The 26161-nt window shown below is 40.8% G+C and overlaps 2 non-coding genes across 2 annotated transcripts; one reads left to right on the top strand and one right to left on the bottom strand.

Annotated features, from left to right (window-relative positions):
- The first annotated feature begins 411 nt into the window (after positions 1 to 411).
- Positions 412 to 518, top strand: LOC125593516. Its single transcript, XR_007329420.1, has one exon. It is a non-coding gene; the product is annotated as a small nucleolar RNA R71 (small nucleolar RNA).
- A 6753-nt stretch (positions 519 to 7271) lies between these two features.
- On the bottom strand, positions 7272 to 7343 carry TRNAD-GUC. Its single transcript has one exon. It is a non-coding gene; the product is annotated as a tRNA-Asp (tRNA).
- Positions 7344 to 26161: the final 18818 nt, after the last annotated feature.

The raw sequence follows: 26161 nt of genomic DNA, 5'->3' as shown, positions 1-26161 counted from the left end.
TAGTTGTTGTACTGAAAGTTGGGCTCTTTTTTGTACCAGCTACCATTGTTGTTGATGAAACACAGCTCTTCCTGACCTTCCAAACCCTCAACCTCATGGACAACAGGTGGTGTCTCTTGGCTTGGGTTACCAACAAAGTGCAGCTGCTCTTGTGTGGCTTTATCAGCAAGGAGGATGTCTATCTTATCCTGTAGAGCTTTCAACTCCTTCCTCGTCTGCTTATCATCTGTTCGACTGTTTCTGTCGTGGTCTCCACTGTAGACTGCATCACTCTTTACCATGTTGTCAACCAGCTCCTCTGCATCTTCCTCAGTTCTCCCCAAGAAGAACCCATTGCTAGCTGTATCCAGTCTGGCCCTGTACTTAGGAAGAGCACCACGGTAGAATGTGCTCAGCAAGCTCTCCTTAGAGAAACCATGGTGTGGGCATTGAGCTTGGTAGCCCTTGAATCTCTCCCAGGCTTCACTGAAGCCTTCCAAGTTCTTCTGTTGGAAACTGGAGATCTCATTTCTCAGCTTAGCAGTTCTTGAGGATGAGAAGAATTTCTCCAAGAATGCTCTCTTGCACTCATCCCAAGTAGTGATAGAGTCGCTGGGTAGAGACTTCTCCCACTGACGTGCCTTATCCCCCAAAGAGAAAGGGAATAACTTCAGCTTTAAGGCATCCTCTGACACACCATTGGTTTTTGACAACCCACAGTAGCTGTCGAACCTGTCCAAGTGATCGAATGGGTCCTCTAAAGCCAAGCCATGATATTTGTTGTTCTCGATCACGTTGAGGAGTCCTGACTTGACCTCAAAGTTGTTGGCTGCCACAGCCGGTGCTCGGATTCCTAGTCTATGACCAAGAATGTTGGGCCGGTCATAAGTACCAATGGGTCGAGCTGCCCGCGGTTGGTGTTCTGCCCCTTGCGGTGGATCTGCCATATCAATATCCAATCGCTGCAAGTGGGCTTGTTGTTCTTCTTCTCTTCTAGCTTAACACACTCCCTCTCTAAAGCTCTGATGTCTGCTACTATTGGAACTAGGTTTGATGGACCCCTGCTCCTCAAGTTCATACACCTGAAAGTTAAAGGTAGGTGAAGAAGAAGAATCAGTAACAAAAAAAAATAAAAATGACTTAGTCTCAAGTAAGTGACTAAATCTCAATGTTCAAATCTACTCAGAATTTGGCAACGGCGCCAATTTGATGTTAGGAGTTTTCAAGGCTCCTAAGACAAATGTTGTAGTATAGTGATTGTCGAACCAGTTCTGAGGGATATCAAAGCACTGAGAATGCAAGTACTCACTTAATCTAAGTGCAACCAATGATTTAGATGAGTTTTAAGCTATGACTAAAACTAGAAAGCAATAACAGAATGATACTTTCTTGACTAAGGGAAAAGAGAACTCATGGGTATAGGGATTAGACCTTGGGTGATCAAGTATCGAACTAAGGATGACAAATGATCAATCAAACTATCAACCTTAAGCCTAGACACAATTCTAAGCAAGCTCTATGTCTAGATGAATGCTCATTTGCTAACATATCTCAAACATCAAATGTCTTTGGTTGAATAATATGAAAGCAATCATTACTAACAAGTCTATTAGCTATCTTAGCATCTTTAACAACAAATGTCTTTGGCAAAGTATACTAAAAGCCTAGGAGAGTTGTCTCAGGCATTTCATCAAACACCTTTCGGGTGGGAAATGCCTATTGATCAACTTTTGAGTGGCCAACTCAGAAGATGCATTAGGAATACTCTACTAGCAAGGAACAAGAATGATCTACACTAAAACATCCTAGAACTAACCTAATCACCCTTAATCTCCCTAACCCATGAATTCAAAAGGTGATTACTCACTAATCTCCATGATTCCTCTTAAACCCATATTGGATTTCAGATTAATCATGTAGAGAAATAGATAAGAAATCAACAATAACACAAGAACATAACAATCAAAATCCAAGAGATGGACTTCTCAAGAGAGGTTTTGTGTATTTCTCAATAGATCAAAAGATAGTCTCCTCCTGGTGGCTTACAGAGTATTAAAACATAAGTTTAGAAAATAAAAACGTGCATAATGAAATGACCAAAAGGCCCTTGAGAAAACATGAATTCGGCCAAACAAATAGACGTGGAGCGACCTCGGCACATCGCTGCGACAAGTCGCTCCGGCCTTCGGGAGCGACCTCAGTGGGTCGCTCTGAGAGGTCGCTCTGGGCTTCACTTCGTGTCGTCTCGCCATAGAGACGCGAGCGACCTCGGGGTGTCGCTTTGGGAGGTCGCTCCGAGAGGGGTGTGAGATGCGAGCGACCTCGGTGCGTCGCTCTGGGCAAGTCGCTCTGGGCTTCCAACGGGATGAATATGGCGAGCGACTTCACGGGGTCGCTCCAGCTAGGTCGCTCTGAGAGGTGCTTTGGAGCGACCTCATGACGTCGCTGCGGAACCTCGCTCCCACCCTCTGCTCGTCCAATGATCACCTATTTCACCTCCTTTGAGCTCCAAATGCATCCAAATGTCCTCAAGAACTCCATGTGGCACTCCAACACCTGATAAAGACTCATGTATGCAAAATGTAACCTAAACATGGCTAAATCCTAGTCTATATGATCAAAATGTACATGGACGAATGGATAAGATAATGGAAAAATGCAAGATATCAAGGATTCGTGCTCTTGGGGGTTAATATTGGCAACAAGAAGATCATAGACGACATATACGAACTCAGTGAACTGATCACATGCCCTGTTTCACCTGGCCCTATTGTGCTTCCTCTTCACAAACTATTTCCTTATTCAACAGAGGTAAGTTTTCTTACATTTTATTTTGGTAATTCTTAAAATTGCATTCCTGGCTGTGACTTATATTTGCTTTGATATTCCATAATCAGTTTCCTACTGAACGTTCAGCTTATTTCACAGTTTATTTGAGACACTAGTAATTAATAACTACTATGATGTTGGTAGATTTTGATTAAAACTATGCTTTAACCCTAGGATATGCCATATGTTGGAACTACTTATTCGTTAACACTAGTTTCTCTTTAGTTATCGTCTACTTTCTGATACAACACAATTGGTTGGTCTCTTTAACAATTATTTACCTTTGTAGGAGAAGATGAGGGTTTCAATAAGCGTTAATGACCCTGATCACGAGGAAATAATGTGTCTCTACTTCAATTACGATACTTCAAGTACTGGTGTGGTTTTTGCTTAGTCAAGGGGAGAAAATGTGTTCTCAAGTTTCTACACGAATCTTATTTCTTACTACTAGCTAGTACAGAATTAGTTTTCTCTATGTTGTTTTCTCTCTTTGATCTGTTGTCCAAGAAATAAGAAAGGGTTTGTGTGTGTATACCCTTAACTGATTTTAGATTTTTGTCTACTTTCATCTAGTTTAATTTCTTTGAACCATGTTAAATGTTTTTTGTTTTTTGTAAACTGCTTTCAACCATGTTAAATGTTCATTTTCTTCTTTTTTTTTTGAACTCAACTTCCCTCGATCTCCGCGAGATTCTCGCACACGTGCAGCAGCTATTGCGGGAAGTGGGTCTTCTCCGTCTCTTTAAATATCGTCTCTCCTCTTCCTTCATTGTTTAATTTTTTTTTTCGCATCGAAACCAACAGCAAAAATCCCTTAGCGTAAGTCGTAAATACGAGAGTGTTTCGTAGAGTTTATAGTTCGATAGGGCGATCACGAGTGAGCTGTGATTCGTCTGCCATGGTTGTATCCTGAGACTCTATATTCGTAAAGTCCCGTCTCACTAACGGAGCGAATATTTTGAGTTAAGGAAATATATTATATCTCGACTCCATGTCTCTTTGCGAATACAATTTCTTATCGTTCTTGTATTCGTCTTTTACATTCGTCTATTTCCTTAACATCGCTTTTATTTTATCGTTTATGTCAGTCCGGTTTTCCGGCGTCTACAATCTTAACTCAAAATCACTTTACGTTTAAAGCTCTAATCGGTTTGAAAAAACGATTAATAAAAACGGGTTTTGGAACAGTGTTTGCGATTTGCTTTCTAGCACTTCCGCGAAACGTTTGTTCTTATCTTATAACCGGGTTTGCGATTTGCTTTCTAGCACTTCCGTGAAACGTTTCTATGTTCTTTTGAAAACGAGTTTGCGATTTGCTTTATAGCCCTTCCGCGAAACGTTTCTTATTTGTTTCATAACGCTTTGCGGATTGCTTTCTAGCATTATCGCGAAACGTTTTTGATACATTATCAAAATGTTATTTACATGAATCGTTTCAATAAATGCTTTCTTAAGCAAGTTTGTGAAACATTCTAAATCTATACACAACGATTTCTGCGAACGTTTTTAAGCGAGTTTGCAAAATGTTTTTCTCGAGACTTATATCGATATGATTTGGTTCAAACACCAAAAATGAAAATCGATTTTAGACTATTATTTTTTGCTTAAAAATAATATGTTATTTGTTGATTGGAGTACTAATCCGTCTTCATGTTTTCTCTACAGAAAAATGACGAACGATAACAACACCCCCATGGACACCACTGATGTCACAACAACTCCACTCAACATTGCAGCCACTGATGCAACTGTGACAACCGCTGGAAACATCACAGCTTCAACCGCTGCAGCAACAACAAGCACTATCCTCTCTGCGGGAAATGATGCTGATGAAACCACTCGCCGGAGTCTATTCGATGCTGGTTTTTATCAGACGGGTTCAGTTTCAGCAACTGCAAGTGGTCCGGTGGCAGTTCAAGCTCCTCCGGCTGTCCCCAGTGTGTTCACTCAAGGACTGATGCCAGACAAGTTTGTTGGCAAAGGCTTCAAAACGTAGCAGAAGAAGATGATGTTCTTCCTGATAACAATGAAGCTGGACAAGTTCCAGCTTCATCCAAGAGGACAAGCCCCTGATTCCGTACTGGATTGATGATGTTCACAGTCTTGCAACTGTTGGGTGCATTCCGACTTCATCTGCAAACGTTACATTTTGGGTCGTCTCATTGACCCATTGTACCGTGTCTACTGTGAGATTCCCACGGCGAAAGAGCTATGGAGATCACTGGACAAGAAGTACGGAGGTGAGGACGCTGACTGCCAGAAGTATGTGGTCTCAAAATTCCACGACTTCAAAATTGTGGATTCAAAACCCATCATGGATCAGGTGGAAGCACTTCAGCTTATTTGCCATGAAATCGCTGCTGAATGAATGTCCATCTGCGAGACATTCACAACTCTCAGCTTCATTGAAAAGCTTCCTCCAAGCTATGCGGATTTCAAAAACTACTTGAAGCACAAGAAGAAGAAAATGGGGCTCGAGGAGCTCATCATGAGGCTTCAGATGGAATCCAGAAACCGAACTGCTGACAAGGTCACTGCTAAGGAGCACAGTGTCAACATGGCTGAGCACAAAGGCAAAGGAAAGGCACACGCTAATTCTCCTGCCAAGCCTTCCAAAACTGCTGCAGCCTTGAAGGCTTCTGGAAAAAACTTCAAGAACAAAGGTATTGAGATCAATGCGAATGTGGAGAAGTTCAAGGGGAAATGTCACTACTGCCACAAAGTGAGGCACAAGACTGTTGAGTGTCCAAAAAGATCAAGGATGAGAAGGCTCAGGCAAATCTCACTGAGGAGGATCTCGTTGATGTGGTGACTGAGGCCAACATGGTTGAAAGCAACAACCCCAAGGAATGGTGGTATGACACTAGTGCAACCACCCACATTAGCACCGATAGGGCGATGTTCAACACCTATCAGAAAAGCGAGACTCATGAGAAGCTCAGGATGGGAAACACTGCAGTCTCCAAGATTGAAGGACGCGGCAATGTGATTTTGAAGATGACATCTGGACGTGAGGTCACTCTGACGAATGTGAAGCATGTGCCTGACATGAGGAAGAACCTGGTCTCGGAAACTTTGCTCAGGAAAAATGGATTCGCCATAAGTTTTGAGGCGGACAAGCTCGTGATTAGGAAGAATAGGATGTATTTGGGAAAGGGGTATGTTACGGGTGGACTTGCTAAGTTGAATGTAATGACAGTCCTTCCGAAAGTTGTAGCTCCAAAAGTTTCAATGAATAAGAAAGAGCCAGCTGCTTATTTGGTTGAGTCTTTTAATATATGGCATGAAAGATTAGTGATATATGGTGTTTTATACATCTTGTATATATGCTTTTAAATTGGTTTTCAAGTCTTTATCGAGTCTTTCTAGTCCTTTTGGAGTCATTACAGGTCTGGAGTTGCATTGGATGGGAGATGGATCAGCTGGAACAAAAGAGGCAGAAAACAATGCAATTTGGTGGTTTTCACGCAGAACAGTCTTGATGACTGTTCTGGATAGCGGAGCAACCCGAGTGACTGTTCCGAGTGAGTGTTCTAGCGGCAGAGATTTTTAAGGAAACTACAATCATTACGGGATTTGCCCTAATTATCCCTATTTTCTCTCCCAGCCGCCTGTGGCTTTGATATATCATATTTTCTGTTTCTCTTTACCATTCTACGCTATTCTAGACAGAAGAAAACCATTGGAGACTTTTGGGCTTTTGGATTGTAAAGGGAGAAGGCTCCATCTGTCTCACCATAGAGAAGATTATCCTGAACCCTCTTTCTATCTCTTTTATTATGTAGTTTCATTCAGGATCTATGTCTTTGATTGCTTGCATCATGATTGAGTAGTGGTCTAGCTCGCCTAGGGGTTTTAGGGTGTTGAAATATGAGCTAAACATAGATAAGCTATTCTTGATTATTCTTCATCCATACTATTCTTAAGGCTTCCATTAATCTGATCACTTGATGTTAGATCCTAAGTATATCGCCTAGCTAACCGCTTAGGAGATAGCTTGACATGTATTGAATGAGCTTAGTATCCCTAATCAGCGAAAGTAGATATTAGGGTAGTAAGTGAACTGATCGGACCTGATCTCTAAGGCTTGCAGTCGTTTCTCATCTCAACGACAGTTAGATGATGGGATCGACCAGCAAAGAGATCACCACCACGACAGTGGGGTGCTCCAGCTGAGTGATCCGAATTCTAGAAAGCACTGCATCGCGCTTGAATAATTGTTTGGCTCTCGCTCAACACCCAATGAAATACCCTAGGCTAGCTTCTTGTTAAATTGAATCAAACTCTAGTTTACTTGTTTTCCGCGTCACCAATTGAATTGAAAACCATTTTCTTCTTAGCTTGATATTGAAATTTATAAGAGTAAAGTGTAGACTGGTCCTCTGGATTGAATCTAAAGTACTATAATCACAACTGTTAACTTGGCAGTAGCAAAGATTCATATTTAGTGTATCAAGTTTTGGCGCCGTTGCCGGGGATCGAACCCGGGTCACCCGCGTGACAGGCGGGAATACTTACCACTATACTACAACGACTTTGATACCTCTCAAGTGTGATGGGAACTCCATTGAGTACGAGGTAAAGTGCAAGGGTACCTCTAAACCTTTCTCTAAAGTCAGAGCTATTCTCACACATGAGCTGAAGGAGAAAGGAAAAGCAGCTGTGAAAGGGTTGCTGAGTAGAGTTCTGAAGTTGAACATGTCTGATTGTGGAGCTTGTTTTGGAACAAGTCCTCATGATCAACCCGACTGATCCCTGTCACCAAGTCAAGCTAGTGACTTAAACCAAGCGATTGGTGGGAGGCAACCCACTGATAAGTATAAATATAACTTGCTTTTGTTTTTGGTTGCTTATTTTCGTTTTAGTTTATTGAGTTTCAGGTCAAAAAGCATAAAAATTCGAGATACTTCAAAAATTCTGGGTTGCAGAAACGGAACAACCTACCCCCTGAAAAGAGCGGTTGTTCCAGGCGACCATCTGACGACAGAACACCCAGAATTTTCATGGAGCGCCTGCTCCACTCAGGTAAGTATCTCGACCCAAAAAAAAGATAAAAAAAATAAAAAAAAAATGTTTATTCTTGTTTTCACCTTCTCTCTGATTTATTTTCACACCAGGGACGTTGTGAAGTAAGTCTGGGGGAGGGTTTTCGTCGTTTACTAACTCGTTTCTTTCTTTTGTTTTTCTTTTGGGTCAATTTGAGTCAGTTTTTATTGAGTCAGTCAAAATTTGTGGGAATTAGGACCTTATTCCGTGTTGATCACTGACCACCTCGTGCTTTATTTATCTTATTCAGTGACCTTAGCAGTGGCGAAAGACACACATGTGGACCTGGAACACCCTGACATATCTCACTTGATTCTCCAGAAGTTCTCAGCCGATCAGGTTACACTGGGTAGACTTAACTCCACCTTACTTGAACCTAATCTTGACTGAAATTCTTCTTGTTATAGGCATTAGATCAGGGAAACGAGAACACACTCAGGACTTCTTATCCTTTTTATCCATCTTGCTGATCCTGAGTGGCTAGCTCATCTTTAGCTAGTTCCCACCCTGCACCTTAGCCTTTATTCCACCTTCATGCATTTGTTTTTCAGTGTCATATGTGCAGATATGTGCAAAAAGGTCGGAGAGGAAAGGATCAACGCAGCCTCCTACTCGTTACTGCTCCAGAAATTATGGCATAAAGGAGAACAAGCAGATTAAGGGAGCAACCGCTCCATAACCAATGAACTGCGCAAGAGCAGGGGTGGAGAACCAGGATGGTTGCGAAATCAGAATCACCAGTGGCACTCAGAACCATCATGTATGACCTCCTTCTTTGTCACATCACCATATCAGTCTTCAAAAAGAAAAAAAAAAGGTGATGGAGAAGGGGATGAGATCAAAGAAATATGAGCCACTGGAAAGATCGAGCAAAGGAGTGGGTACCAAAAGGAAAGTGGAACGCAGAACAATCAGTTGCCTGTTCCGTCATCAGAACAGTCGCACCAGATAGAGCAAAAACGAGTAGAGGCTGTGGACATCAATGGATCTATCCTCTCTTGTCATTTTGTGTGATATCCTGCATCCTCTTCAATGAAATGGTAGCCCCTAAACACTTTTAACTCCACCATTAAATAACCTGTTCCACACCTAGTCTGTCTACCCTGAATGATGCCTGTGATGAGAAGCTCACGCTACTCTTAAATGAATATAGGGAGTTCTGTCTCGATAGTGTTTCTTTTTCAGGTTTGAGATGAAGACTATGGAGCCGATTTTTGAACAGCAGTCAGTGGGGTTCCGGTAAGGGTGTGTTGTCCTACTTTTACTGCTTGTATGGTTCAGAGATTCGTGGTTAAAGTATGGTTGCTGAGAATAGGAGAGTTCCCACACTTTCAAACCTTTCTCCCTGTTCTTGACACTTGACATTGTTTGAGGACAAACAAGGATCTAAGTCTGGGGGAATTGATATATGGTGTTTTATACATCTTGTATATATGCTTTTAAATTGGTTTTCAAGTCTTTATCGAGTCTTTCTAGTCCTTTTGGAGTCATTACAGGTCTGGAGTTGCATTGGATGGGAGATGGACCAGCTGGAACAAAAGAGGCAGAAAACAATGCAATTTGGTGGTTTTCACGCAGAACAGTCTTGATGACTGTTCTGGATAGCGGAGCAACCCGAGTGACTGTTCCGAGTGAGTGTTCTAGCGGCAGAGATTTTTAAGGAAACTACAATCATTACGGGATTTGCCCTAATTATCCATATTTTCTCTCCCAGCCGCCTGTGGCTTTGATATATCATATTTTCTGTTTCTCTTTACCATTCTACGCTATTCTAGACAGAAGAAAACCATTGGAGACTTTTGGGCTTTTGGATTGTAAAGGGAGAAGGCTCCATCTGTCTCACCATAGAGAAGATTATCCTGAACCCTCTTTCTATCTCTTTTATTATGCAGTTTCATTCAGGATCTATGTCTTTGATTGCTTGCATCATGATTGAGTAGTGATCTAGCTCGCCTAGGGGTTTTAGGGTGTTGAAATATGAGCTAAACATAGATAAGCTATTCTTGATTATTCTTCATCCATACTATTCTTAAGGCTTCCATTAATCTGATCACTTGATGTTAGATCCTAAGTTTATCGCCTAATCAGCGAAAGTAGATATTAGGGTAGTAAGTGAACTGATCGGACCTGATCTCTAAGGCTTGCAGTCGTTTCTCATCTCAACGACAGTTAGATGATGGGATCGACCAGCAAAGAGATCACCACCACGACAGTGGGGTGCTCCAGCTGAGTGATCCGAGTTCTAGAAAGCACTGCATCGCGCTTGAATAATTGTTTGGCTCTCGCTCAACACCCAATGAAATACCCTAGGCTAGCTTCTTGTTAAATTGAATCAAACTCTAGTTTACTTGTTTTCCGCGTCACCAATTGAATTGAAAACCATTTTCTTCTTAGCTTGATATTGAAATTTATAAGAGTAAAGTGTAGACTGGTCCTCTGGATTGAATCTAAAGTACTATAATCACAACTGTTAACTTGGCAGTAGCAAAGATTCATATTTAGTGTATCAATTAGGCCATGTAAACTACAAATCTATACAAAGATTAATGAATTTAAATCTACTTCCTAAATGCAAAACAAGTAAACAAAAATGTGAAGTATGCGTACAGGCTAAGCTCACAAAAACGCCATCACCTCGTGTTGAAAGAACTAATAAACCTCTAGATTTAATTCACACCAATTTATGTGATTTAAAATACATACAAATATTGTTATGTATATTTATTACATAGCAAAGACGAAACCTTAGAAAAATTTAAAGAATTTAAACTCAAGGTCGAAAATCAGCTTAAAACAACTATTAAAGTAGTTAGAAGCGACAGAGGAAGCGAGTATGATGGTCCATTCAATGCATTTTGTAAAGAACATGGAATAATCCATCAAACTACAGCTCCTTACTCACCAGAATCTAATGGAGTTGTTGAACGCAAGAATCGAACTCTAAAAGAGATGATGAATGCAATGTTGCAGGAATTTGGGTTACCCCAGAACATGTGGGGGGGGGAAGCGTTGCTTACCACTAATTATATCCTCAACAAAATTCCACACAAAGTAACTGGCAAAACTTCATATGAATTATGGAAAGGTAATTTACCTTCGTATAAATACCTCAAAGTGTGGGGGTGCTTGGCAAAAGTTGCGGTACCACCACAAAAAAATGTCACTATTGGACCTAAAACAGTGGATTGCATCTTCATCGGATATGCACATAACAGTAATGCTTATCGATTTCTGGTACATAAATCTGCAATATTATACATTCATGAAAATACAGTCATAGAATCAAGAAATGCATCTTTCTTCGAAAATATTTTTCCATATAAGGAAAAACAAGGTTCAAAACGAACTCGAGAAGAAAGAGACAATGACAAAACTCAGAAATTGAGACAAACGTCGAGATTTCTATAAATGATATTTCAGAAAATGAAGAAAAAGATGAACCTCGAAGAAGCAAAATTGCTCGAAAAGAAAAATCTTTTGGTGAAGATTTCCTAACGGCATTTTTATTAGAAAATGTTCCAAAAACTTTGGCAGAAGCCATGGCTTCACCTGAAGCTCCATTTTGGAACGAAGCTGTCAGGAGTGAATTTGATTCTATCATGTTAAATTATACATGGTACATAACAGATTTACCACCTGGCTGCGAAGCATTAGGAAATAAATGGATAATGACACAAAAACCTAGTGGAAAATACAAATCTAGGCTTGTAGTTCAAGGATTCCGACAAAAGGAATGTTTGGACTATTTTGATACATATTCTCCAGTAACGAGAATAACATCAATAAGACTGATGATAGCAATCGCAGCCTTAAGAGACCTAGAAATCCATCAAATGGATGTAAAAACCGTTTTTCTAAATGGTGATTTAGAACAGGAAATTTACATGAAACAACCTGAAGGTTTTGTCATTCCCGAACAGGAAGACAAAGTATGCCGACTTGTAAAGTCACTTTATGGACTTAAGAAAGCTCCTAAACAATGGCACCAAAAATTTGAAAATACAATGATGTCAAATGGTTTCAAAATAAATGAATGTGACAAATGCATATACTACAAAACTACCAAAAATGCGTATGTTTTGCTATGTCTATATGTAGATGATATGCTCATTATTAGAAGCAATAAAGATATTATCAATCAAACAAAAAACATGCTCAAAGGGAAATTTGAGATGAAAGACTTGGGATTAGCAGATGTAATTGTCGGGGTTAAAGTCACAAGAAATTTAAACGGCATTATCTTAACCCAATCTCATTATGCTCAAACAATATTAGAGAGATTTAAAAATTACTGTAAGAGTACGGCAAAAACTCCATTAGATCCCCAAATGCACTTGACAAAGAATTCAGGTGAAGCGGTTTCACAAAACGAGTATGCACGTGTGATTGGAAGTCTCATGTACTTGACCAATTGTACTAGACCAGATCTAGCGCATGCAGTAAACATACTTAGTCGATATACAAGTAATCAAGGTTATACACACTGGAAAGCTATAACAAAGGTACTCAATTACTTGCGCTACACCAAAAATTTTGGGGTTCACTATGGTAACGAACCAGCAGTTTTAGAAGGATACAGTGATGCTAACTGGATATCAGATTCTAAAAACTCAAAATCCACGAGTGGATATGTCTTTACACTAGGAGAAGCAGCAATATCATGGAAATCTACCAAACAAACAGTGTTAGCCAGATCAACAATGGAATCTGAGTTCATAGCCTTAGACAAAGCAGCAGAAGAAGCTGAATGGCTTAGAAATTTTTTGGAAGATATTCCTATGTGGGAGAAACCTGTGCCAGACATTGTGATAGTCAATCAGCTATAGCTCGGGCTCAGAGTAATCTCTACAATGGTAAATTTTGTCACATCAGAAGGCGGCAGAAAACCATTAGACAACTTATCTCAACTGGTGTAATCACAATAGACTACATCAAATCGGCTGACAACCTAGCGGATCCGTTTACAAAAGGTTTGTCACGAGATGTTGTTGCTAAATCATCAAAAGGAATGGGTTTAAAGCCTATAACGAATGAGGATGCTTGACTGCAACCCTACCTATCATGACTGGAGATCCCAAGACGTAGGTTCAAAGGGAAAACAAAATCAAACAGAATCTAACCAAAGCACTTGAGACAAAGTAGTCTCTTCCCAGCTCCTAAGATGATAAAAGTGCTAAAGAATATGAGAAGGATAAGCATAAGCTTTTAATGATTCCATAGCTTCTAAAGCGGAGTATTACTCAATACTTTTCATGGTCAATCACCTAATGAGTGTTAAATGGAGCAGTTTCTAGGAGAATGAATGCAAGGCTATATTCTCTAAGCTCACTCATGAAAACCAGGAATAGTTCAGGGCCACAGTGAACACAATAGAGAACTAAGTTCTACGAGAAAATGAAGCTGCGTTATGCTTGTTGTCTCGGTCTACATAAAACACCGGTTGGTTCAAGACATCATGTTCACCTTCTGGTAAAGTAAACCCGACATATATTAACTATGAGTGGTTCAAGGCTTAAAAATGCCACCAACACAAACACAGTGAATTTTTCGCAAACATTTTTGATAAGTCTGTCTAGTCTAGTCATGATTATAATAAGTATAGTTTTTTAGAGTCTATTGAGTCTGCATTTAGTCTGCATATGTTTAGAGTCATTTCTATTCATGTGGGGGATTGTTGGACCTAAATTATTAAGCCCAATTGGCTAAAATAATAAAGGTAAGAGTGAAGAGAAATGGGAAACATCCCACATCGCCTATGAGGAACAAAACAGAGAAGTATAAATAAGTCTTAAGCACATGAGTGTGTAAGTGGCTTCAGAAGAGAGGATGGCTCCCCACGCGCGCCAGAAGTATGTGGTCTCAAAATTCCACGACTTCAAAATTGTGGATTCAAAACCCATCATGGATCAGGTGGAAGCACTTCAGCTTATTTGCCATGAAATCACTGCTGCAGGAATGTCCATCTGCGAGACATTCACAACTCTCAGCTTCATTGAAAAGCTTCCTCCAAGCTATGCGGATTTCAAAAACTACTTGAAGCACAAGAAGAAGAAAATGGGGCTCGAGGAGCTCATCATGAGGCTTCAGATGGAATCCAGAAACCGAACTGCTGACAAGGTCACTTCTATGGAGCACAGTGTCAACATGGCTGAGCACAAAGGCAAAGGAAAGGCACACGCTAATTCTCCTGCCAAGCTTTCCAAAACTGCTGCAGCCTTGAAGGCGTCTGGAAAAAACTTCAAAAATAAAGGTATTGAGATCAATGTGAATGTGGAGAAGTTCAAGGGGAAATGTCACTACTGCCACAAAGTGGAGCACAAGACTGTTGAGTGTCGCAAAAAGATCAAGGATGAGAAGGCTCAGGCAAATCTCACTGAGGAGGATCTCGTTGCTGTGGTGACTGAGGCCAACATGGTTGAAAGCAACAGCCCCAAGGAATGGTGGTATGACACTGGTGCAACCACCCACATTTGCACCGATAGGGCGATGTTCAGCACCTATCACAAAAGTGAAACTCATGAGAAGCTCAGGATGGGAAACACTGAAGTCTCCAAGATTGAAGGACGCGGCAATGTGATTTTGAAGATGACATGAGGTCACTCTGACGAATGTGAAGCATGTGCCTGACATGAGGAAGAACCTGGTCTCGGGAACTTTGCTGAGCAAGAATGGATTTGCCATAAGTTTTGAGACGGACAAGCTGGTGATTAGGAAGAATGGGATGTATTTGGGAAAGGGGTATGTTAAGGGTGGACTTGTCAAGTTGAATGGTAAGACAGTCCTTCCGATAGTTGTAGCTCCAAAAGTTTCAATGAATAAGAAAGAGCCATTTACTTATTTGGTTGAGTCTTTTAATATATGGCATGAAAGATTAGGCCATGTAAACTACAAATCTATACAAAGATTAATGAATTTAAATCTAATTCCTAAATGCAAAACAAGTAAACAAAAATGTGGAGTATGCGTACATGCTAAGCTCACAAAAACGCCATCACCTCGTGTTGAAAGAACTAATAAACCTCTAGATTTAATTCACACCGATTTATGTGATTTAAAATACATACAAACTAGAGGTGGGAAAAAGTACTTTGTGACCTTCATAGATGACTGCACAAAATATTGTTATGTATATTTATTACATAGCAAAGACAAAACCTTATAAAAATTTAAAGAATTTAAACTCGAGGTCGAAAATCAGCTTAAAACAAATATTAAAGTAGTTAGAAGCGACAGAGGAGGCGAGTATGATGGTCCATTCAATGCATTCTGTAAAGAACATGGAATAATCCATCAAACTACAGCTCCTTACTCACCAGAATCTAATGGAGTTGCTGAACGCAAGAATCGAACTCTAAAAGAGATGATGAATGCAATGTTGCAGGAATCTGGGTTACCCCAGAATATGTGGGGGGATGCGTTGCCTACCACTAATTATATCCTCAACAAAATTCCACACAAAGTAACTGGCAAAAATTCATATGAATTATGGAAAGGTAATTTACCTTCGTATAAATACCTCAAAGTGTGGGGGTGCTTGGCAAAAGTTGGGTACCGCCCCCAAAAAAGGTCACTATTGGACCTAAAACAGTGGATTGCATCTTCATCGGATATGCACATAACAGTAATGCTTATCGTTTTCTGGTACATAAATCTGCAATATCAGACATTCATGAAAATACAGTCATGGAATCAAGAAATGCTTCTTTCTTCGAAAACATTTTCCATATAAGGAAAAACAAGGTTCAAAACGAACTCGAGAAGAAAGAGACAATGACAAAAACTCAGAAACTGAGACAAACGTCGAGATTTCTATAAATGATATTTCAGAAAATGAAGAAAAAGATGAACCTCGAAGAAGCAAAAGAGGTCGAAAGGAAAAATCTTTTGATGAAGATTTCCTACTGGCATTTTTAGTAGAAAATGTTCCAAAAACTTTGGCAGAAGCCATGGCTTCACTTGAAGCTCCATTTTGGAACGAAGCTGCCAGGACTGAATTTGATTCTATCATGCAAAATTATACATGGTACATGCATTAGGAAATAAATGGATAATGACACGAAAACCTAGTGGAAAATACAAATCTAGGCTTGTAGTTCAAGGATACCGACAAAAGAAAGGTTTGGACTATTTTGATAAATATTCTCCAGTAACGAGAATAACATCAATAAAACTGATGATAGCAATCACAGCCTTAAGAGACCTAGAAATCCATCAAATGGATGTAAAAACCGCTTTTCTAAATGGTGATTTAGAAGAGGAAATTTACATGAAACAACCTGAAGGTTTTGTCGTTCCCGGACAGGAAGACAAAGTATCCCGACTTGTAAAGTCACTTTATGGACTTAAGCAAGCTCCTAAACAATGACACCAAAAATTTGACAATACAATGATGTCAAATGGTTTTAAAATAACTGAATGTGACAAATGCATATACTACAAAACTACCAAAAATGCATATGTTTTGCTATGTCTATATGTAGATGATATGCTCATTATTGGAAGCAATAAAGACATTATCAATCAAACAAAAAACATGCTCTAAGGGAAATTTGAGATGAAAGACTTGGGATTAGCAGATGTAATTCTCGGGGTTAAAGTCACAAGAAATTCAAACGGAATTATCTTAACCCAATCTCATTATGCTCAAACAATATTAGAGAGATTTAAAAATTACTCTAAGAGTACGGCAAAAACTCCGTTAGATCCCCAAATGCACTTAACAAAGAATTCAGGTGAAGCGGTTTCACAAAACGAGTATGCATGTGTGATTCGAAGTCTCATGTACTTGACCAATTGTACTAGACCAGATCTAGCGCATGCAGTAAACGTACTTAGTCGATGTACAAGTAATCCAGGTCATACACACTGGAAAGCTATAACGAGGGTACTCAATTACTTGCGCTACACCAAAGACTTTGGGCTTCACTATGGTAAAGAACCAGCAGTTTTAGAAGGATACAGTGATGCTAACTGGATATCAGATTCTAAAAACTCAAAATCCACGAGTTGATATGTCTTTACACTAGGAGGAGCAGCAATATCATGGAAATCTACCAAACAAACAGTGTTAGCCAGATCAACCATGGAATCTGAGTTCATAGCCTTAGACAAAGCAGCAGAAGAAGCTGAATGGTTTAGAAATTTTTTGGAAGATATTCCTATGTGGGAGAAACCTGTGCCAGCTATATGCATACATGGTGATAGTCAATCAGCTATAGCTTGGGCTCAGAGTAATCTCTACAATGGTAAATTTCGTCACATCAGAAGACGACATAAAACCATTAGACAACTTATCTCAACTGGTGTAATCACAATAGACTACATCAAATCGGCTGACAACCTAGCGGATCCATTTACAGAAGGTTTGTCACGAGATGTTGTTGCTAAATTATCAAAAGGAATGGGTTTAAAGCCTATAACGAATGAGGATGCTTGACTGCAACCCTATGGAGATCCCAAGACGTAGGTTCAAAGGGAAAACAAAATCAAACAGAATCTAACCAAAGCACTTGAGACAAAGTAGTCTCTTCCCAGCTCCTAAGATGATAAAAGTGCTAAAGAATGTGAGAAGGATAAGCATAATCTTTTAATGATTCCATAGCTTATAAAGCGGAGTATTACTCAATACTTTTTATGGTCAATCACCTAATGAGTGTGAAATGAGGCCGTTTCTAGGAGAATGAATGCAAGGTTATATTCTCTAAGCTCACTCATGAAAACCAGGAATAGTTCAGGGCCACAATGAACACAATAGAGAACTAAGTTCTACGAGAAAATGAAGCTGCGTTATGCGTGTTGTCTCGGTCTACATAAAACACCGGTTGGTACAAGACATCATGTTCACCTTCTGGTAAAGTAAACCCGACAGATATTAACTATGAGTGGTTCAAGGCTTAAAAATGCCACCAACTCAAACACAATGAATTTTTCGCAAACACTTTCGATATGTCTGTATAGTCTAGTCATGATTAGAATAAGTATAGATTTTTAGAGTCTATTGAGTCTGCATTTAGTTTGCATATGTTTAGAGTCATTTCTATTCATGTGGGGGATTGTTGGACCTAAATTATTAAGCCCAATTGGCTAAAATAATAAAGGTAAGAGTGAAGAGAAATGGGAAACATCCCACATCGCCTATGAGGAACAAAACAGAGAAGTATAAATAAGTCTTAAGCACATGAGTGTGTAAACGGCTTCAGAAGAGAGGATGGCTCCCCCACGCGCGCGCCACCGCCGTCGTCCGGCCGGCTCGGCTCGGCGTGGGCGTGGGCTTGGGCTTGGGTATTGGGTCTTGGTGGAGGGCCTCCGGCCTAATAAGAATATTTTTTTGGACCAAGTTAAGCTCAACGTTTTGCCATTTAATTCGGAAAAAAATGACATGCATTTTTATTTAAAACGACAAGTAGTTTGTTTAGAAAATAAAAACGCCATGCATTTTATCCTCTCGAAAGTTTTAAACGAGATAGAGAGAGTCTTGAGGAAGAAGTTTCAGAACTAAACTTCCCTCGATCTCCGCGAGATTTTCGCCCACGTGCAGCAGCTGTTGCGGGAAGTGGGTCTACTCCGTGTTTTAATATATCGTCTCTCCTCTTCCTTCATTGTTTAATATTTTTTTCGCATCAAAACCAACAACAAAATTCTCTTAGCATAAGTCGTAAATACGAGAGTGTTTCGTAGAGTTTATAATTCGATAGGGCGATCACGAGTGACCCGTGATTCGTCTGCCATGGTTGTATCCTTGGACTCTATATTCGTACAGTCCCGTCTCACTAACGGAGCGAATATTTTGAGTTAAGGAAAGAGATCATATCTCGACTCCATGTCTCTTTGCGAATACGATTTCTTATCGTTCTTGTATTCGTCTTTTACATTCGTCTATTTCCTTAACATCGCTTTTATTTTATCGTTTATGTCAGTCCGGTTTTCCGGCGTCTACATACGTTGCCTCCGTCGTAATCAAGGTCGGGACTTGAATTTTTCAACTTCCCCTTGTAGTGACGGTTGAATATTACACCACTAGAGCTGAAACAAGGAATAAGAAGAGTGAGAAGGCTAAGGAGTTGGAGGAATGAAGATTGAAGTGGAGAATGAAGATTAAAGTGAAAGCCTCTCTTTACAAGCTAGGGTTTGCAGTTACAATATTATTCTACCCATATTGTATAAAGAGTCAAGTACTTCTCTATTTTTGAATTAAGCTTTGTATGTTGTAATTTCTGAAGACGCTATGAGTCTAGAACACTTGATCGCTATGAGATCGATGATGCAGTCTTAAGTTCGCCAAGAGAGATTAGATTGTTTTCATACTACAAAGCTGAGAGATATTGTATTGCTTTACGATTCGAATATAAGAGTTTACAGAGTTACATTGATCAAGGATCTATCATTGGTGCGGTGAAAAGTTCGAACACGACGAGTGCGATGGCGACGAGCGGTTCTCCAGTTCAATCGGTGTATGACGAAGATCTGGAGGTGGTGGATTCGAAGACGAGAGGTCACGTTGAGTTTCTCATGGGAGCGTTCGTGCGATTGAATAAGGAACATGCGGTGACGAATTCTTCTATGGCGACGATGGAAGGGAAGCTGACGTCGATTGAGTCGGTGATGTCTAATTTGGCTTCGTTGGTTCAAGCGATGATGAAATCGGTGGGGAAGATGCCGGTTCAGGACGAAGATCAACTTTTCGGTTCTTCAAAGCCAAATTCTCAGGTACATCGACCTCTTTTGGAACAATCGCGTAATGTTTCTCTAGGGTTTTGACAGGATGATTTGAATCTGGGAAATCGCAAGAGTATGTTGAAGAAGGTGGAGATGCCTTTCTGTGATGGATCAGTATCGGAATAACGATGAAGCTTCGGGGTGGTTTTCAGAGTTGGAGAGATTTTCTTAACAGAATGATGGTTCGTTTTTCCGAATCCATTGACAATGAACCAGCTACTCGTTTTTTTGCGATCAAGCAAAAGGGGACAGTGGCTGAGTACGTTTCAGAGTTTGAGGAACTATCTGCTCAAGTTCCTGGGGTTGAAGATCGTCATTTAGAACGAATCTTCTATAATGGCTTGTCTGTGGAGATGAAAGAGGTGATTAGAATGAAGGATCCTCAGGGCTTACCTAAACTTCATTGTAGCGGTCTTACGTATGGAGTCGAGTGCGTTCTGTAAAGTTGTTAGTGATGCTCGGGGAGTGGATGATCGCTCTAATGCTAGGAGACAAAATGGTGGGAAGAATTTTGGAGCAGGTACCTATGTTAAGAGTAATGAGCGGATGCGAAGTGAAGTGGGAGTGTTGAAAGAGAACGTTCCTCCACAGCGTGCGTTGCAGAGAGCTCGACAACGTTATACTAATGCGGAATTGGATGCATTAAGGAGAGGTAAACTTTGCTTTACTTGTAAGGCTCTGTGGTCTCGGACTCATGAATGTCCTAATAAGGAGGTACGTATTCTGACGGTGATCAATGGATGTGAGAAGGAGGTGTTGGAACAGCCGGATTATGAATTGAAGGATATCATATTGCGGGGGGTGGGGTGAACAACAGCTTATGACACTGTCTTTCAACTCTTTTGTGGGGATTGATTCACCTCAAACAACAAAACTAAAAGGTCGAGTCAATCAGAAGGAAGTTATAGTCATGATTGACAGTGGCGCTTCTCATAATTTCGTATCTCCGGAGGTGGTTACTTGTTGGGCAATGGTGTTACCATAAGGGCTTTGGGAGTGTGCAAAGCAGTTCCAATTCAGTTACAATCAGCGGAGTTTATATCTGATTTCATTATGTTGGAGTTGGGAGCTGTTGATATTATCTTGGGAGTGTTGTGGTTGGAAACATTGGGGAGGTGTGAAATTGATTGGAAGTTGCAGGAGTTTTCTTTCATCTATCAATATGAATTGAAGGATATCATATTGCCGGGGGGGGGGGGGGGGGGGGGGGGGGGGTGAACAACAGCTTATGACACTGTCTTTCAACTCTTTTGTGGGGATTGATTCACCTCGAACAACAAAACCGAAAGGTCGAGTCAATCAGAAGGAAGTTATAGTCATGATTGACAGTGGCGCTTCTCATAATTTCGTATCTCCGGAGGTGGTTACTAGATTGCAACTGAAAGTAACGGTGGATAAAAAGCAAGAATTGTTGTTGGGCAATGGTGTTACCATAAGGGCTTGGGAGTGTGCAAAGCAGTTCCAATTCAGTTACAATCAGCAGAGTTTATATCTGATTTCACTGTGTTGGAGTTGGGAGCTGTTGATATTATCTTGGGAGTGTTGTGGTTGGAAACATTGGGGAGGTGTGAAGTTGATTGGAAGTTGCAGGAGTTTTCTTTCATCTATCAAGGTCGACAAATCATGTTACATGGCGATCCGGAGTTACACAATAACAATGCCTCTTTAAAATCGATGACTTCTGTTTTGGCAGAGCATAAACATGAGGAGGCGGTGGTCTTGTCACCAACGGAGGGTTCTTCAAGTAGTATTTCATTAAATGAGGGAGTGGCTGATTTGTTGAAGCAGTTTTCTGAAGTTTTTGAGATTCCTACGACTTTTCCACCAATACGAGGAACATAGCATGCTATATTGCTGAATCCGGGGTGTCAGCTGTCTCTGTTCAACCTTACCGTTATCCTCATGCTCGCAAGATAATGATGGAAGAAATGGTGTCGGCAATGCTGAAGTCTGAGATTATAAGGCCAAGTGAGAGTCCGTTCTTTAGTCCAGTTCTACTGGTTAAGAAAAAAGATGGCAGTTTCCGATTTTGCGTAGATTACAGAGCTCTTAACAGAGCCACAATTCCTAACAAATACCCAATTCCGGTTATTGATCAGTTGCTGGACGAGTTACACGGAGCTTATGTATATTCTAAGCTGGATCTGAGGTCGGGTTACCATCAGATTGGGATGTGCGAAGAGGATACAAGAAGACCGCTTTCAGAACGGTGGAAGGCCATTATGAGTTTTTGTTCATGCCTTTTGGCTTGACCAATGCTCCAGCTACTTTTCAAAGTCCGATGAATAAGGTTTTTAAACCATTTATGAGGGACTTTGTTTTAGTACTTTTTTATGATATTTTGGTGTATAGTGCCAATATGAGCAGCATCTGGTTCATCTGAAGCTGGTCTTGGAGGTGTTGAGGACGCATAAGCTTTTTGTGAATGCTAAAAAATGCACGTTTGGAGTTTCTCAGGTAGAATAACTTGGGCATATCATCTCAGAGAAAGGTGTTGCTACGGATGGTGACAAGACAGTGGAAATGCGTAAATGGCTGGTTCCTAAAACAGTCAAACAGTTACGGGGTTTTTGGGTTTAACCGGTTATTACAGAAGGTTTGTGAAGCATTATGGGACGATTGCAAGGCCATTAACATCTTGTCCGAACAAAGATCAGTTTGAGTGGCAGGAGGAAACTCAACTGGCATTTGAAAGACCAAAGACGACGATGACTAATGCTCTAGTACCCGCTCTTCCTGATTTTAACAAGCTTTTTGTGATCGAATCATATGCATCTGGTTTTGGTTTAGGAGCTGTTCTGATGCAGGAGGGCAACCCCATCACTTTCTTTAGCCATGCTTTGGCGCCTCGTGAGCAGATGAAGCCAGCGTATGAGAGGGAATTGATGGCAGTGGTAATGGCGGTTCAGAAGTGGAAGCACTATCTGCTGGGTAGGAAGTTTCATGTGCACACTGATCAGTGAAGTATATCAAGTATTTGTTGGAACGAAAGGAGGTGAACATGGATTATCAACGATGGTTGACGCGTTTGTTGGGCTTTGACTTCGAAATCTTTTACAAACCAGGTTGTGAGAACAAGGCAGCCGATGGTTTATCTCGAAGTATTGCTTTGACTGGTTTGCTCCTTTATTTGACAGTACCAACAGTGCTTCAATGGGAGGATTTATTTTCGGAGATCGCAGCTGATGTGGAGATACAGAAAAAGTTAACTCAGGTGAGGCAGGGTTCTTCGAAGTATACGGTGAGTGAGGGAAAGTTATGGAGGAAGAAGCGTTTAGTGATTCCAAAAAACTCCAAGTTCATTCCTCTTATATTGCGGGAGTGCCATGATGGGAAAGCAGGGGGACACTCTGGAGTAGCTAAGACACTGAAGAGGATTCAATTGTCTTTTCATTGGGATGGGATTAAGAAGTTGGTTCAGAAGTATGTAGCTGAGTGCATGGTGTGCCAGACTCATAAGCACTCTACGTTATCTCCAGCAGGCTACTTCAACCTTTGCCAATTCTGAATCGTGTGTGGGAGGACATTAATATGGATTTCATTGAAGGACTTTCAACTTCGGGTGGGATTAATATGATTTGGGTGGTGGTTGATCACTTGAGTAAGTATGCCCATTTCATTGGTTTAAAACACCCTTTTACTGCTTCGGATTTGGCTCAGAAATTTGTATCTGAGATAGTGAGGCTACATGGGTTTCCTCGAAGTATTGTCTCTGATCGAGATAGGTTGTTTCTGAGCTCATTTTGGAAGGAAACGTTTCGCTTAGCGGGTGCGTATTGAAGTTTAGCACGGCTTTTCACCCACAAACGGATGGTCAGACTGAAGTACTCAACCGCTGCTTGGAAACGTATTTACGTTGCTTTGCCTCGACTCATCCTTGCACTTGGTCATTATTTCTTAGTTGGGCTGCGTTTTGGTATAATACTACGTTTCACAAGTCCCTCCAAACGACTCCCTTTCAGGTTGTGTATGGGCGTGAACCTCCGGGGTTGATTCGTTTTGAGTAAGGTTCCACAAGTAACTTCGAATTGGAGGAATCTTTGAGGTTGCGTGATAAGATGTTGGAGCAGTTGAAGTTGAATTTGTTGCATGCTCAACAGATTATGAAGAATCAAGCAGATCAGAAGCGTAGGGATGGAAATTTGGAGGTTGGTGACATGGTTTATTTGAAGTTAAGGCCGTGCAGGCAACAAACGGTGGTACGTAGATTTTGTCAAAAAGTAGAAGCAAAGTTTTACGGTCCTTATCGTGTGGTGGACAAGATTGGCAAGGCTACATACAGGTTGTTGCTACCGGAGGGTTCTAGGATTCACCATGTGTTTCACATTTCTCAATTGAAGAAAGCTCTGGGAGTAATGAGGAGGTTCAAGCTTTACCGCCAGTTTACTTGGACCCGAGTGATACACTTTGGAACCCGCTGATGTGTTGGCTAAGCGTTTTAACAAACATGGAGAAACAGAGTTGCTGGTAACTTGGAGTGGGAAATAGAGTGTAGAGGATTCTTGGATGTTGCCGTGGTAGTTTGTGGAGTGTTTTCCTTCGTTCCAGCTTGAGGGCAAGCTCGGTTTCGATGGGAGGGGCATTGATAGATACCATAACACATATTATAGGAGGAATAAGAAGAGTGAGAAGGCTAAGGAGTTGGAAGAATGAAGATTGAAGTGAAGAATGAAGATTGAAGTGAAAGCCTCTCCTTACAAGCGAGGGTTTGCAGTTACAATATTATTCTACTCATATTGTATAAAGAGTTAAGTACTTCTATATTTTCGAATTATGTTTTGTATGTTGTAAGTTCTGAAGACGCTATGAGTCTAGAACACTCGATCGCTATGAGATCGATGATGCAGTCTTAAGTTCGCCATGAGAGCTTAGATTGTTTTCATACTACAAAGCTGAGAGATATTGTATTGCTTTACGATTCGAATATAAGAGTTAACAGAATTACATTGATCAAGGATCTATCAGAGAGAGAGAGGAGGACAAGGAGTGAGAAGGGATGCGAGAGTAGGGAGGAGGGGAGAACGAGAGAGACGATTGTGGCGTAGGGTTAACCTTGAAATAGGCGAGATTCTTACGAATCTAGGAGATGGAGTCGGTGAGTGCTCCGGTCTATGAGTTCCATCCATGGGCGGCGCTGAGGGAGGCCGTCATGGAGATAGGAGGAGAGAATTGATTGGTGGTTGGGGGTTGAGTGGCTTGTTGGTTGGTGATGGGGAGAGTCACCTAAGAAGACAATGGTGTCGGTGACGTTGTGTGTGCGTGCGATGGATTAGCCGAGAGGATGTAGAGAGTTTGATTTGAGATAGTAGAGAGAGAACAAATGTTTCAGAAAGGAAAACAAAAGAAAGTGGAAAAGCGATAGGTTTCGTTTAGATACAAATTAAAATACGAATGAAAATACAAATAAGCTAATAGGTTTGGTCGAGGAGAAATAGGGGTACCAGTGTCACTATAAAAAAATGTATAGTAGAAACCTTGATAGGAGGGGGGGGGGGGGGTGAACAACAGCTTATGACACTGTCTTTCAACTCTTTTGTGGGGATTGATTCACCTCGAACAACAAAACCGAAAGGTCGAGTCAATCAGAAGGAAGTTATACTCATGATTGACAGTGGCGCTTCTCATAATTTCGTATCTCCGGAGGTGGTTACTAGATTGCAACTGAAAGTAACGGTGGATAAAAAGCAAGAATTGTTGTTGGGCAATGGTGTTACCATAAGGGCTTTGGGAGTGTGCAAAGCAGTTCCAATTCAGTTACAATCAGCAGAGTTTATATCTGATTTCACTGTGTTGGAGTTGGGAGCTGTTGATATTATCTTGGGAGTGTTGTGGTTGGAAACATTGGGGAGGTGTGAAGTTGATTGGAAGTTGCAGGAGTTTTCTTTCATCTATCAAGGTCGACAAATCATGTTACATGGCGATCCGGAGTTACACAATAACAATGCCTCTTTAAAATCGATGACTTCTGTTTTGGCAGAGCATAAACATGAGGAGGCGGTGGTCTTGTCACCAACGGAGGGTTCTTCAAGTAGTATTTCATTAAATGAGGGAGTGGCTGATTTGTTGAAGCAGTTTTCTGAAGTTTTTGAGATTCCTACGACTTTTCCACCAATACGAGGAACATAGCATGCTATATTGCTGAATCCGGGGTGTCAGCTGTCTCTGTTCAACCTTACCGTTATCCTCATGCTCGCAAGATAATGATGGAAGAAATGGTGTCGGCAATGCTGAAGTCTGAGATTATAAGGCCAAGTGAGAGTCCGTTCTTTAGTCCAGTTCTACTGGTTAAGAAAAAAAGATGGCAGTTTCCGATTTTGCGTAGATTACAGAGCTCTTAACAGAGCCACAATTCCTAACAAATACCCAATTCCGGTTATTGATCAGTTGCTGGACGAGTTACACGGAGCTTATGTATATTCTAAGCTGGATCTGAGGTCGGGTTACCATCAGATTGGGATGTGCGAAGAGGATACAAGAAGACCGCTTTCAGAACGGTGGAAGGCCATTATGTGTTTTTGTTCATGCCTTTTGGCTTGACCAATGCTCCAGCTACTTTTCAAAGTCCGATGAATAAGGTTTTTAAACCATTTAT

The sequence above is a fragment of the Brassica napus genome, chromosome C9, assembly GCF_020379485.1.
Source record: "Brassica napus cultivar Da-Ae chromosome C9, Da-Ae, whole genome shotgun sequence".
Taxonomy (NCBI): Eukaryota; Viridiplantae; Streptophyta; class Magnoliopsida; order Brassicales; family Brassicaceae; genus Brassica; species Brassica napus.
The sequence above is the reverse complement of the archived record's forward strand: the minus strand, read 5'-3'. Positions and strand labels throughout refer to the sequence as shown.